Source organism: Trematomus bernacchii, unplaced genomic scaffold, assembly GCF_902827165.1.
Source record: "Trematomus bernacchii unplaced genomic scaffold, fTreBer1.1, whole genome shotgun sequence".
NCBI classification, from domain to species: domain Eukaryota; kingdom Metazoa; phylum Chordata; class Actinopteri; order Perciformes; family Nototheniidae; genus Trematomus; species Trematomus bernacchii.
Genome location: NW_022987941.1, coordinates 39,555 through 54,130, shown reverse-complemented (window position 1 = coordinate 54,130; position 14,576 = coordinate 39,555). Strand labels below are relative to the sequence as shown.

Below are 14,576 nucleotides of genomic sequence, written 5' to 3'. Positions count from 1 at the left end.
ACCGGGGACACATATTCATGTAGAAAAGACGTACAAAAGTGCATTTTGCATGAGAGGTCCCCTTTAACACATACAGAGGGTAAATTCAAAGTAGTACATTCACTGACATGAATGACATGGATATGGCGCCACCTTGTGTCATGTTTACAATGCAGATTATTGACATTAGGTCTGGCAATACAGTCAATCATTATCCTGGTGATTATTTCTAATTATAATTAACTTCCAAATGAGTCAGTATAATGATTTCAATAATGACAAGCAACGTGTGGTTATTATTTATTGTTGTAAGGTAATGTAGCTAGCTTGTTAAACCCACTAGCTAAGTCATAATGGATAATGTTAGCTAGAATTGGCATCCTATTTTGTAAAACCTACCATTAGGCATAATTGGTCACTTCAGTTTGTTAATGTTATATCCCCGAAGTGTGATTACGTAACTAGCGTGGGGACTTTATTTACATAGCTAATGGCGCAGTTGCTATTTATTTTCATGTGTAATGTTGGTGTGTTTCAAGACTTTGGGAGACAACGGTACTGCATGTCACGAAGGGACAGATTCACCTCCAGCCAGTGATGCTGGGCTTATAGACCCAGAGCAAGAGGTCGTCTCTCCACTGGTTCCTCAACCAACATCTGTGCTTCACTGCGGCTCACAGTGTAACCTCAGACCTTTCCATCGTTCATCAGGTAGTGTAAATGTAACACAGAAGTAGCGCGCCCATTTGACACCAAAACGCGGTAAAGACTCGGCATAGCTTTGTACATGTTATAAACATATTAGAAAAACATCTCAGTATGATGCAGGCTGTTACAACTCCAACACTTGCTATGACCTCAATAATTAACATATCAATGAATTAAAACATCTCAGCCCGAATGTCAACAAAACCTGAACATAAGCTTTGTAAAGGTAGATGTTATGGCAGGGCTGTTGTATTGGATTGCATTACATTGTACAAGTGTATCTAATAAAGTGGCCACTGAATGTATGATGTTTCACAATTATATAAGGCCAACCTCTTTTTATCCTAGCTGTCCAGGTGCAGCCCAGGATGGTCAGTGTGTGGTGTCAGACAGAATCTCCACTGCCCAGTCCCGCACACAGTGATGATGAGTCATCCTCTGTTTCCATGGACCACCCTGGGGATATGGAGCCCAGAGGAGGAAATGATGAGCGAGTCGTCTGACGAGGAACCATCAAAAGAGCCACTGCAGCAAACTAATTTTGATCTCAAGTAAGGCTTCTTTTAATTTGAGATGATGTGTGTTACCAAATTGTGTCAGTCAGAAATAACAAGTGTTTTTTTTCTTTTTTCAGTGCTGCTGACAAGTTCATTGTGTGCCAAAGCCAGCTGATGTCCTTGTTCACCATTTGCCCTGCCTGTTGTGGGGAAACCCAGGGTTATGTGGAGCAGCAAGAGGGAACGTATATCAAGATAAAACAAGAGGATTTGTGTGAATTCCACTGATGTAAAAATAAAGGTTGTATCATAACCTGTATGTAAATGTTTGTTTTATTTTTATGTTGTATCAATTCACTGTGTATATACTTCATTAGTTTTATGGTATAATTGATTTTTGACTGACTAAGAGTTGTACTGGCAATGTTCTGCTTTTCACATCTCTTAGGTCTGTGCAACATGTGAGTATGAGCGTTTTTGGCAGAACCAGCCAATGCTGCACAGAAACATGCCAGCCTGCAACCTGTTACTGAGTGGGGCCATCCACTTTTCAGGTTGCATGGCTACCCAGACAATAAGGATGTTGAAACTGTTTGGGCTTCAGTGCATCAGTGCCAGCACCTTCTTCCGCCATCAACGCCTGTACACAATCCCTACTATCGTGCAGGCCTGGCAAAATGAGCAGGCTGGGATCATCCGAGAACTGAAGGAGATGGGGGGGTGGGCTAATCCTCTCTGGTGACTGCAGGTAGAACACTTCAGCTTGTATTATTGATATAGAAAAGAGGTCAAAACAATATTTAAATTACATTCATTTAGCTTTATCCATGTTTTTTGGGCTTTAACGTCTGAATGAAACAGTTTTTGACACTCATAGGTCAGACTCTCCTGGCCATTGTGCCAAATATGGCACCTACTCCTTGATCGAGGACAGAATAAACAAGGTTTTGGATCTTCAACTTGTCCAGGTAAGTTAACGTTATCAGTCACACAAATCAGATGTGCTTTCGTCTGATGTGACACGGTTAGTGATAGGACTGCATAATGTTGTTTTACAGAGCTCAGAGGTCCCAAGCAGCACCTGGTGTGAACTAGAGGGTCTGAAACGCAGCATTGACTTCCTTAAGGAGCAACACATGCAAGTTTCAGCCCTTATTACGGACAGAAATCGCCAGGTAAAGACACACAAGAACGAACAGACATATGGACACACAAGATTCTTGGCGCACCATATTAACAGCAACAAATACATTTTCTTTCTAGTTAGTAAGTAATTAAGGTGTTGTGTTTCACTCTTTAGGTTGCCAAGTGGGTGCGGGAGGAGTTGTGTCCAGGAGGAACGAGTCATTTCTTTGATATCTGGCATATTGGTAAAAGTATGTATCTTGATGTTGGTATGTTTGATTAGGCTCGCTTTTGTTTATAATTACATTTTCTTTTTTAACATTTTGTTTCTGTTGTGAAACAGGTCTAGGGAAAGCTTTGGATGCTGCTGCAAAGGAGAGGTGAGGACCTGAAGCTGTGGAGGCCAGCCATCATTAATCACCTGTACTGGACTGCAGCTTCCACTCCTGATGGAGATCCAGATGTGATGGAAGCCAAGTGGCAAAGTATGGTGAATCATGTTCAGGACATCCATGAACACGGCACTCCTGCATTTCCCTGCTGTGCACATCCACCTCTGGAGGGAGAAGCAAGGGACAAGGAGTGGCTGGAACCAGGTACAACGTACTCTGTACACTGTTGCTGACAATTCTTAGTCGTCCAACTGCTTGTTGGTGCTTAGTTTATTTTGGTTCCAGAGCACTCCATCAATATATAACCCAAAGTGTGCTAACACATTAACAAGGCGTTATATAAATAACACCTGATAGTATCACACAATCGTGCTTCATCAGTGTAGGTAATAAATGCATATGTAGACAATTCTAGTAACATCAGAACAAAATCTGTGTTTATGCACAACTGCAGCCATTAAACTGGAGAGGGTGACTTCAAGAACAGCATTGGTGAAGGATGTTCGGAAGTTGTCTCCAGACCTATTCCCTGGAGGCATTTCACTCCCTCATCCTCCACTTTGCACCAAAGCACACTGGGTTCTCCTTCCTTGGGATGTACAGCAGGTAAATATGATGTGATGAAAGAATGTGTACGGCTTAGGGACAACTTGTGAACTGCATAATCTGCTTTTCTACAGGCTTCTCATGGCAGCCCTGCACTTTAACCACAATAGCAGCAGAGAGGTTGCTCGAACCAGTGATGGTGAGGTGCGTTATGCAGTTTGCTACCCAAGGTTCTGCAAAGGTGGCTGGGTAGTTCGCCCTATCAAGGAGAAGCCATCATACGGTTAGCTGTTTTACTCGGTCCCTAAATATTATTTATTGTGTGATGCATCTATAATATCACTGAATGTGATCACTTGTTTCCTTCCTTCAGCATACGCTGCAGCCCTGATGGAGTCTCTGAGAGAGGGCTACTCCAGGTCACCAGAGACTCTACGGGAGAGCAGTGCAGTCTTGTCCTCCACTGCCCCTGCCCCCCTTTCCACGTCCTGCCAGGAGATCGCCAAGGATGAGGCAGTTGGCCTTTATCTTGCACGGCATTCCCGGTTTAACACAGGACATGAGTGTGAAAGCAGCAGATTCTGTGGTTCACAGTTTTCAGGTTAAGATTATTCTAAATTGTCATTTGTTTATTTGTTAGATAAAACCTGGTAAGAGATTTTGATGAAATCTGGTAAATAATTGGGCCAAGGATCAAGTTATTGAATTAAAAAAGTGTTCTCAACATTGCAAGATAGCCTCTCTTTCTCTTCCTCCCTCTCTCTCTCTCTCTCTCTCTCTCTCTCTCTCTCTCTCTCTCTCTCTCTCTCTCTCTCTCTTCTCTCTCTCTCTCTCGTCTCTCTCCCTCTCTCTCTCTCTCTCTCTCTCTCTCCTCTCTCTCTCTCTCCTCCAGGTGTCCATGATGGAGAGGGAGGTTGTGTGGCTCAGGCTCTATCTGTTTGGCTACACCTGGAAGCTGCTTGACATCCTCTCGGATCCATTTTCGTCATGTTTACATTTATATGTATAATTTTGTAATGGTACTCTGTACGCACAACAACTATAGCATCTCCAGGGTCTGTCCAGGGACAGGGATCCCTCGGTTGCTCTTCCTGAGGTTTCTTCCATTTCCCCCCCCGTTAAAGGGGTTTTTGGGGAGGTTTTCTTTCTCTGTATGTCGTACAGATTGTAAAGCCCCCGAGGTAAATTGTGATTTGTGATATCGGGCTATATAAATAAAATTGACTTCAAAAATTGACTGATGAAAAAAAAGTTTGTATTTATACAGTTATGTTCACTAGTGTTAGGCTGCTGCTGCATGCAGGCCTAACCATAAATGCAGTATCTGTTCGATTATATATAGCTGATCTAAACTTCTTAAGATGTTTTTATACAATAAGACACTATGATTGTGATACATTTTATTGATCGTCACCAAAATGAGGCCACTCAAAACCTTTGTAAGTTCCTCCTCCTTCTGGGAACTGTCTTCTGATGGCAGACACAACACATGAGGGTAAGGGCTTCCTAATGTGCCTGCCTAGAACTCCATAGGCCCAGCGGATGACCTGCCTGTAAGCTGTGTAGCGGTATTGCCTGGGGATAGGGACATAATATCTACAGGTAAACTTGATAGCCTTGTTAACATCATCAACAAGTGTGATATAGGTGGTGATGGTGTAATTATGGTAACATTGTAATAGAGAAACAGACAAATTAGTCAATTGAGTTTTGATATTGTCTCCAATTAATTATCTACATATAAATATATACTTCATAGCTGTACTATTTGCAATTATTATTAAACCCTTTCAACTTGACATAAAAGATGCAGTATAATTAAAATCTACAGGTTCTGGGTTTTGAAACCTGCTAAACACTCGGGGTCAATAGCAACTTTATTATCTTGGGCCACTAGGCTATAATAGTATTTATCTTTTTAATTGTAATCTAAACATACTCATGTCTGCTGGCCTGGAGCGGGCCATGCTCCTGCCTGAAGTTCATGTCGGCTATCTGTAGCACAAAGGGATTCAGACAGCATGCTTCAAAGCCTGGGTGCAGTGTCAGGCATGTTATGTCTGGTCTGGGGGTGAGGTTCTCCACCAGGGCCCAGAAGGCATCCACCTCCCTGCAGCACATACTCTCCACAGCTGAGGTCATGGGCTGGCATTTCCCACACAAGCACCTATCAAACAAAACGTTTAAACCGTATTACATCTCTCTCCCCCCCTTCGCTGCTCTCTCTCTCCTTTCCGGTACAGCTCCGTAAGACGTAGTGTGGAGTTGCATTAGGTAACGCGAGATACGGCTGATACTTGCGCATTAGTTTCTGTTATGGATCAGTATTAACAGTCCTGCCAGTAACGTTACTATATTATCAATACTACTTTAGTTATAGCCTGATATATGATAGCTAACTTTACAATGTTGTGATGTGACCGACGTTAGCTAACATTAACTGTAGCTAACGCCGGTCACTCACCAAGACAGCTGCCCAGTTCTCCACTGGTTCTCCTCACACCACAGCTCCATTTCTCTCCGATGGCCGTTATTTCTTCTAATCCTTGGCTGCTCCTGGTCTCTTGGACGCCTAGCAGGCTCATAATTATAAGGTTGTGGTCCGTCATATGCATTCGAATATACATTTTCAACCTCTTCTGTGTCAAAACTAGCATTGTGATCCATGTTTATTCATACTAGACCGGCCGCTCTCCCCCATGTGACGTCACACGCGGGAGGTCACATGGGGAGGCTTTTTTTTATGCGGAAGTAAAAATGTCTTACAAAAACGACGCCAGATGTCACTGTAGTGTATATTTATATTTTTTTGAAAATCATTTATTCACTGGTGTGTGAAAAAAGACCACAAAGATAAAAGCATAAACGTTAAGATAGAAACGAAAACATGTTCACAGCAGAGTAACAATTATGAATATATGTTTGTAGTTCTCAACGTGAGTATCCTCGTCATTCGGTTTGTGTCGCTGTATCGACGCCAGTGGCGGCTGGTGGCCTTTTTTTTTGGTGGGGCTCTTGACATATAGAATCAAGCGGAGAAATTACCCCTTAAATTATGACTTCTGGTGATGTTAGAGGGGGGGGGGGAAGGAGAAATCGAGGCTTAAAAATATGAGAAGACTGATCATTACCTCCATAATCTTCAGTGTGGAAAATATTATTTATCAACCTCAACATCTACCACTGTACCAGGAATTTGTATTCTCAGAACTGGTTTTTTCTTTCTTAAAACTGTTCATGTTTTATGAACCAACACCTCCACCAAGTGGCTTTACAGTGAACTGCATGTGGGATATAAAATTAATAGCATCTTTTCAGTAGCATTAATTATAAATATGTAAGTGGTTCAATACAAGTCACTACAGCATTTCAAACTGAACTGTGAATAAATGCAATTTAAAAAAAAATACCACAGCACAAAACGTCATACATTGTGTTTTTTCTTTGTTTCTCTGAGGATTATTTACAAACAGGTTTATTTACATATAGCAATAACTCAGAAATAAAAAAGCTACATCGTTTAACACGAACAACCAGTTAGCATAATGATAATATATGTGTTATGTACAATGTAACTGGCAAGGCTAGAGCAAGAAAGAACATAACGTTTGCAAAAGGTTTAAATAACTTCAAGTATCTTTCTTCAGATTATATGGAGGTTTTAGTCCGATGGGAAGCAGATTTTAAGCGACACTCTTTGTTTGAAGAGCAAGCATGGGAAACAAAAGACAGCATTTACCTGTTTGCATCCAGCTAGCCAAGCCTTTTTGGTGTACCAGCTACGTGTGAAGCCTTGTGTATAAGTTTTGTCTTTTTCACGAGATTGCTGCGATATATTCAAATCGGGTTGGTCCGGTCCAAGGTCTTTAAGCAACAATTTATCTGCCAAACTTCTCCTTTCGAAAGGATTGGAGATTAGGCGGGGACCGAGGTCCGGAGACTCCATCTGCACACGAAGCCATCCTCATCAACTACTGCGTCACCCGGATACGAGTCACTGTCCAAACTACTCACAGACTGCACCGGGCGATGACATTGGCGCCCGGTGACCATCAGATTTGACGACGCTAATTGGCTGAAATTATGTTTCGGCGGCATAGTTTACACGTTACAGATAGCAACAGTCAGCTGCTAGTGGCTGCTGCTGCACTGGTTGAGGGCTCCTCTCTTAGCGCCCAGACGAGAGAAGGTACACGGGCAAGGCCAGGCAGGAAACATGTGACTTATCAGTAACTTTAGACATCGTAACACAATTTTAAATTAGATTTTATTGTAGATTATACATTTTACTGATACCAATTATATAATATTTACCTTAAAAATAAAAATAAATTATATTTATTTTTATTTTTAATATGGGAAGAGGTGGGGCGGCACACCTAGCGCCCCTATGGACCGGCCGCCACTGATCGACGCATAACTAAAGTTAAACAGTCACATCTTATCTGGATAAGTGGTGCAAAGTGCAGAATACCGTTTTGATAAGGGAGACATGTGTGTAGACTTTACTATTAAACACAATCGCTGGTAGATAGCCACAGAAGTCGTATCACAAGTTATCCTGGGCGGATCACAGCTCCACAGCTGAAGACTTCTCCACGCTGCTTTCAAACTGTGAGTAAACAACGTGTGCTTCACTTGTAGGCTGTCTGAAGGTGTACACAGGTCTCAGATGGACTTGGTATCACATTAAGAACGATATTCAGTAATAAGTCTGGCAAAAATAACTGGTTTAAATGATTTATTCAAGCTTGCAATGTTTTGAACAGACATCCCCAGTCAGCTCATTGTCATTTTGTAGTCCTCGCTTCGCGTCCGGATATCGGCATCGCAACCACAACCTCACTGGTACTGAATGTGCATGTAAACGACAGAAGAAGATTTCCGTGTGTGTGTGTGTGTGTGTGTGTGTGTGTGTGTGTGTGTGTGTGTGTGTGTGTGTGTGAGTGTGTGTGTGTGTGTGTGTGTGTGTGTGTGTGTGTGTGTGTGTGTGTGTGTGTGTGTGTGTGTGTCATCATACCGTCTTTAACATACTGTCATTCCTTCCTTCATTTCCTATCATACTATCATACATAAATAACTATTCTCTCTCACACACAAAAACAACATCTCTTAAACGCACCATCATACTCTCGTACACACACCACTATCGACTTTCACAAACAACTATAATCTAATAGAACATTATAATAGTGTATGTGAAAGAGGATAGTAGTATGTGTGTAATCGGTAAACAATGTATGTAAGACAGAATAATAACCTATATAAGAGGGAATAGTATTTCATGTTAATAACAATAGTCATTTATGTAAAACAGAATAGCAGTGAATGAAATTTAATTATTATGTTATTATGTTGCATTGTTGGAGAAGCCTGTGACATAAGATTTTCAACTACATAATTACTCTGTAGCTATGTCAGATTGACAATAAAGAACCTTGAACCTTGAACCTTGAAAGGCAGAATAATAGCTTATATAAGAGGTAATAACAGTTCATGTGAATGACTATAGCAGGGGTCGGCAACCTCTTTGATATGAAGTGCCATTCCAAAAAAAAAATGTTATCAGCGTGCCGACAATCGTGAATTATCAACAGGGGGGGGGGGGGGGGGGGGGGGGTTGAAGAGCTCGACGAAAACACTCGGAAAAGTGATGTTTAAAACTCAGTTAATGGGGCTCATTCACTGGCGCTTCCACAAACAACAACCAACATAATTGTTACATTCAAATGAAGTAGCCTACATTATTCAAGTTTACATTAACTTTGGATAATAACACGGGAGAAAAGAGCGGAAGCGCTCTCTTTTCCTTTCTCCCCCTCTCTCTCTCTCCTGACAGCCTGTCAGTATCTCATGCAGCTCACTGATCCAGTAATAAGTGACAGTGAAGAATAAATATATTTATAACTAGTTCCAAAGGTAAATAAAATAGCTAAGTGTGTTAGGTCTAACTCTTGTGTGTTCTGCTCCGCTCACCGGTCCGTCACAGCGGGTGGAGCTGCAGGATTTCTGCTTCACACACGTTGCAAACCGCTATTTTATTGTCATTTTCGGACACCTTAAAATACTGCCAGACTGGTGAAGCGATTTTGGCGAGCTTGTTTTGCCGCACACAGAGAAAAGTGTCATGTATGTTACGTCTCGCGATCGGCCTTTTTAGAGAGCACCGATCGATCGGCAGAGAGTGAGTATCGGCCGATATCGATCGCCACGCAAAAACTGCGGCATTTTTACAGCTCCTTATGGGTAATGCAATTTGTGAAGTGCTTTCCTCTGTGGTGAAACTATCAGCACTGCATTACGGAGGAAAGCGGCAGAAAGTCGCCTGGAGTTAAAGAGAGTGGGGTTGCGTTGCGTGCATGGCTTCCTTCTGCAGGTAACGGGGAGACGCACTCTGGCGGCGGTCTCGTTCAGGATCCGAAAATAAAATAAATATTTTGTACACTTATTCCACTTATTCCTAGTGTGCCACTGGTTACGGTGCCGCGTGCCATTGGTGGCACGCATGCCAGGGGTTGCCGACCCCTGGACTATAGGTATGTGTATAAAACAGAATGATAGGGTATGTGCATAAGAATAGTTATGAGTGTGAGAGAATATGATTGAAAAGGAAGTGAGTTTGATTGAAAAGGAAGTTGGACTAAATTCTCAGTTCCTGATTGGCTCTACGTTTTTCGTCTGACGGACACCGCCCACAATGGCAGTAGAATGCTACTAATTTTCGCTATGCAACCTGAAGAGTAAAAGGGTCAAGTCCGTCAGAAAGCAATGACTGTAAGTGTAAGTGTGAGCCTTACACTTACACTGTAAGGATTAGTAACATGTATTGTGTTTATGTGATGACATTTGGAGATGTTTAAACTCAATGAGAAAATGCGTTAGCATTCGCGCTAGCGTTAGCATACATGTTAGCGTTAGCCATACTAGCCTGTACACCTATGCTGTACACATGCTTATTGAACAGCTAGTGTAAATAACCCCATTTGTGTTCTGTGAGACTGAAGGGGATGTTGCATTGTTTTTGTTGCTTTCGTTGCAGTTTTATATACGTCTTAAATGTAATTTAGGTTAACTTCCTTTTTCATTTAGATGCTTTTATTTTGAAGGCGAGTTAACGCTGTTGACAGGAAGTTGTTGTTGCTATGGAAACAACATGACTGCGAAAAGAAATATCTTCTATAGAGTGGCGAAGTCCCTCCCCTTCCGGTGGACCTCCATGGGACCTTATTTCGGAAAAATTATGTATTGAAGTCAATGGAGAGAGAAAGATTATCTTTCGATCCCGTTTGAATTGTGCCACGAATTACACATATGATGTTTATCAATTTAAAAGATAATTTTGCAAGTAAAAAAAAAAAGAAATGTGTCGTAAAACTGTGAAGTAACACATTTGTTTGTGTGAAACGCTCAATGAACTACATCTCTGGTCAACAACACACGTCACCAAGATGGCCGTCACTACTGTCTTGTCAACAAAACGATTGACTACCCTCACTATCACCACAATGAAACACGTCCTGAAGAATGTCATGCAAAGCTGCCTGCCTGCCTTCCTTTGATTCTCTCTGAACTGCCTGGTCGTTTTAATGTTTAATGTCAACCATTTGTGCAGATAGCATGAAGTAGAGAAGATCGCTAGCGTTAGCGTTAGCATTTCTCCCCCGGGCTTAAATGGTGTATTATAGAATGATCACACCGGTGTGACAGTACTCTTCAAAGGGTTCACGAAATATGACTACTACTCTTACTGTTTAACATTTTGGGTTACTTCATGTTACTTCATGTTAAGGCTAATAAAAATGACAAGGCTGTAATGCTAACTAACGTGCTAGCTACTAGCTAGCTTGATCCAGACACTCCTGGTCCTTTCATCAGACGGGAAGCGAAAGAACGAGCAAGACCCATTGCTGGTATGATAACAACCTGGTACTAAGCACACAGGCATCTTGTTAAAGTTATCTTATCTTAGCCAGCGCCATATAGATAGATTATATCTATATGGCGCTGATCTTAGCTATCTCAATTATGACATCACTTACGCGACTCTGGGATTTGTAGTCTTTCTAGTTGCGTATTTTTCATCGTCTTATATTTCAACAGTTTTACGACAAACTGTGACTTTTTTGACATGGAAATTATTTTTTAAGATTGACAAACATCATATGTGTAATTCATGGCACAATTCAAACGGGATCGAAAGATAAGTTTTCTCTCTCCATTGACTTCAATACATTATTTTTCCGAAATAAGGTCCCATGGGGCGGAAGTAGATGGGCGTGACTTCGCCACTCTATAAAGACGGAGAAATTAAAGAATAAAGTGTATGTTTAAATGTTAGCACCCCCCGAAGAGGCACAAGGTTGGTATTTACTGTAATATAAAATTGTAGGTTGTGTCCTAATTCGTTTATAAGCTGTTTTGTAGCTTTGCTGTCTGTTTATCAGTGACGTGCGGTGAGGTTCATGGCTGGTGGGGCACTGACTCTTTCAGAGTCAGATTTACAAATATTATAGCCTATTTTGACCTTTGAAGCTTTTTTAGTCTGATGCTATGATTAATTTTAAACAGACCGATCAACAAAAGGATACCCAACATCTAAATATTGGATTGTTCTTTCTAAGTAAGATCCCATTTTCATTACAGTTGTGGTCTTACCTTGACTTGAAGATGAATATAAGTCCATGCTATCCTTCTGGACAACAATCTCTATTACTGTTTTGTAAAAGTCCTCCTTATCTTCCTGTAGTTTCAAAAGTCTAGTTTCTTTGTTGTTTGCGGTAGAATAACAGTAGCAACAAGAACCTGTGGGCTCACGTGCGCCCCCTTCAGTGCGGCAGAGGTTATGGCTGCCTCCCCTGGTGATTTTTTCATTGCCGTTGTACGAGAGACCAGCGAGCCTAAATATCATATATACGTGAAATAAGTTATTTAGAGACTATGGATGGCGAGGATAAATGTAATAAAGGGATCTACAAACATTACATTGGTGACATACAGTGAGATGGTAACAGGCATGCGCTTAGGGCCCGCTTTCCAGACAGTTTCTGTGGGGTGACGCATTCTGAATTGAGGCAGGGCTCATCTGTGCCTCACCTCACCCCACAGTAACTGGCTTGAGCGCGCTCACAAAATAAGTGGCCGCGCTAAATTAGTGCCCGTGCTCCAGCAAGTTACTGTGGGCTTACGAGAGGCAGTGCTCGTGCTTGCCTCACTTCTCATCGCTCCCGTAGCGGAGCTCGGCAAATTTGCTGATTTTTACTATAAAATGAGATTGGAATCATACAGAAATCACATTTACACAAGATCAGTGGAGACATTTTATTATTATTATTATTTAGTTTTTCTTTAATTGTTTTTCCGTTACATTGGAGTATGACAGGTGAGGCTCTGCCTCCCCTGCCTCCACTGACTGCACGTCGCTGCTGTTAATAGTTAACTTTTGGTAGTATGCTAAAGTGATTCTAATACGGATTGAGCCTAAATGTATTTGTTATTTTTGTGTCTTTATAGCTCTTACGTTGACTCTGGAGTTTCAATAAATTCTAAATCATCAGTAAAGTCTACGACCATATTTCGGAGGGATATGCTACAGCTAGCATTAGCTATATTTACCTTGTTTACACTTAGCGGTCCTAAGTGTTAATCTGTGTATGTTACACTTGCATGTATGAGATCATTAAGTGCCTTGTAACTTCTTTTTGTATAGTTTCACTCCGTTTGAATGTCAGTGGACTGCAAATAATTAAATAAAGGAGCATGGCTGCTCATTCCCTGGCTCTCAAAAGAGTTTGGCTGGCTATTTAATCTGTTCACACTGAGACAGTACAACACAGTACACCTATTGTGTAAAGCAGGTCACACAGTATGATCACAAATACATAAACTCTGTTAAAAATCAGTTTTTATTAAGAAGTATACAGGCTGCATATCATGTGTTCTCAGCCTTGGAGAAACTTGACATGTTTTGGTATGTGTCTGAACCTCTCTTTAGTGGTTTAATAAAACAGATATTTCAACGTGTGCCTACTTTGTTCATGTGCTGTTGAGGTTAATTTCAGTAGTTGCGTGCTATAATGTATTTACAAAGTGTGAAGAGGAGGCAACTTTAGAATAGGGAACCTGTTCAGGTCAATTAGAGTCAAACTACTAGCTTATTGGTTATGAACAAGACTTCACTTTAAAATAGGGAACATATTCTTCTGTGGAGGCGTGTGGCGCAGTGGGTTGTGTGTAGGTTCGGATCAGGGGGTCACAGGTTCAAACCCCACTGCAGTCAGCATGTCGTTGTGTCCCTGGGCAAGACACTTCATCCCAAATTGCTCCTGTGGGGATTGCCCACAGTATTGAGTATGTAAGTTGCTTTGGGTAAAAGCGTCTTTAGACTTAGACTTTAGACTTAATTAACACTTATAGTTTCATGTCTTGTTACATAAGGATATATAATATTTGTTAAGTGTGGATAATTACTATTCTTGTGGTACTACTGCCTTATTAGGTCCATATTGAGCATATTAAGACCAAACAACTTCCTTACTTGCAATAACTAAGCACCAATTAGAGGGTTATTGAGGAAAAACTCTCAGCTAATGGCCTATTACTTGTAGAATATGGTCATGTAGAATAAGGCATTAATAGGTGTTTTATAGTGACTAATAAAGAGCCAATATACTGCTAATATGCATGTTCATTAACAACTAGTTGATGGTGAATTGGTGCACCTTAATATAAAGTGTTAACAAAAGTACTTATTGCAGCTCAAATGTAGCTAGCAGTGCTCTGAGCAGCTTCAGGCTTTGTTTTCAAGGCTGTAAACCAGTCAAGGAATTAATGATTAAACTGGCTTCCTGTTGGATCAACCTGACGTCCTTTTAAAGTATACTCTCTCACAACCAGCACAAGGTCCTCTCACATAAACTGTCATAAGCTCTCAAAAACACAAGCATTGTCTTTCACATACACACTACTATACCCTCATACATACTACAATCCCTCTCTCACATACACTATCATTCTCTCACACACACACTACTATACCCTCATACATACTACAATCCCTCTCTCACATACACTATCATTCTCTCACATACACACTACTATACCCTCATACATACTACAACTCCTCTCTCACATACACTATCATTCTCTCTCACACACACTACTATTCCCTCATACATACTACAATTCCTCTCTCACATACACTATCATTCTTTCTCACACACACTACTATTCCCTCATACATACTACAATCCCTCTCTCACATACACTATCATTCTCTCACATACACACTACTATACCCTCATACATACTACAATCCCTCTCTCACATACAC

The 14,576-nt window shown here is 41.1% G+C and overlaps 2 long non-coding RNA genes across 2 annotated transcripts; both read left to right on the top strand.

Annotated features, from left to right (window-relative positions):
- Positions 1-353: 353 nt before the first annotated feature.
- On the top strand, positions 354-1,443 carry LOC117470692. The gene is made up of 3 exons (XR_004554714.1): positions 354-690; positions 1,036-1,238; positions 1,322-1,443. It is a non-coding gene; the product is annotated as an uncharacterized LOC117470692 (long non-coding RNA).
- A 218-nt stretch (positions 1,444-1,661) lies between these two features.
- On the top strand, positions 1,662-4,460 carry LOC117470691. The gene is made up of 9 exons (XR_004554713.1): positions 1,662-1,932; positions 2,062-2,152; positions 2,243-2,359; positions 2,485-2,560; positions 2,653-2,905; positions 3,156-3,307; positions 3,382-3,530; positions 3,621-3,848; positions 4,140-4,460. It is a non-coding gene; the product is annotated as an uncharacterized LOC117470691 (long non-coding RNA).
- The last annotated feature ends 10,116 nt before the right edge of the window (positions 4,461-14,576 follow it).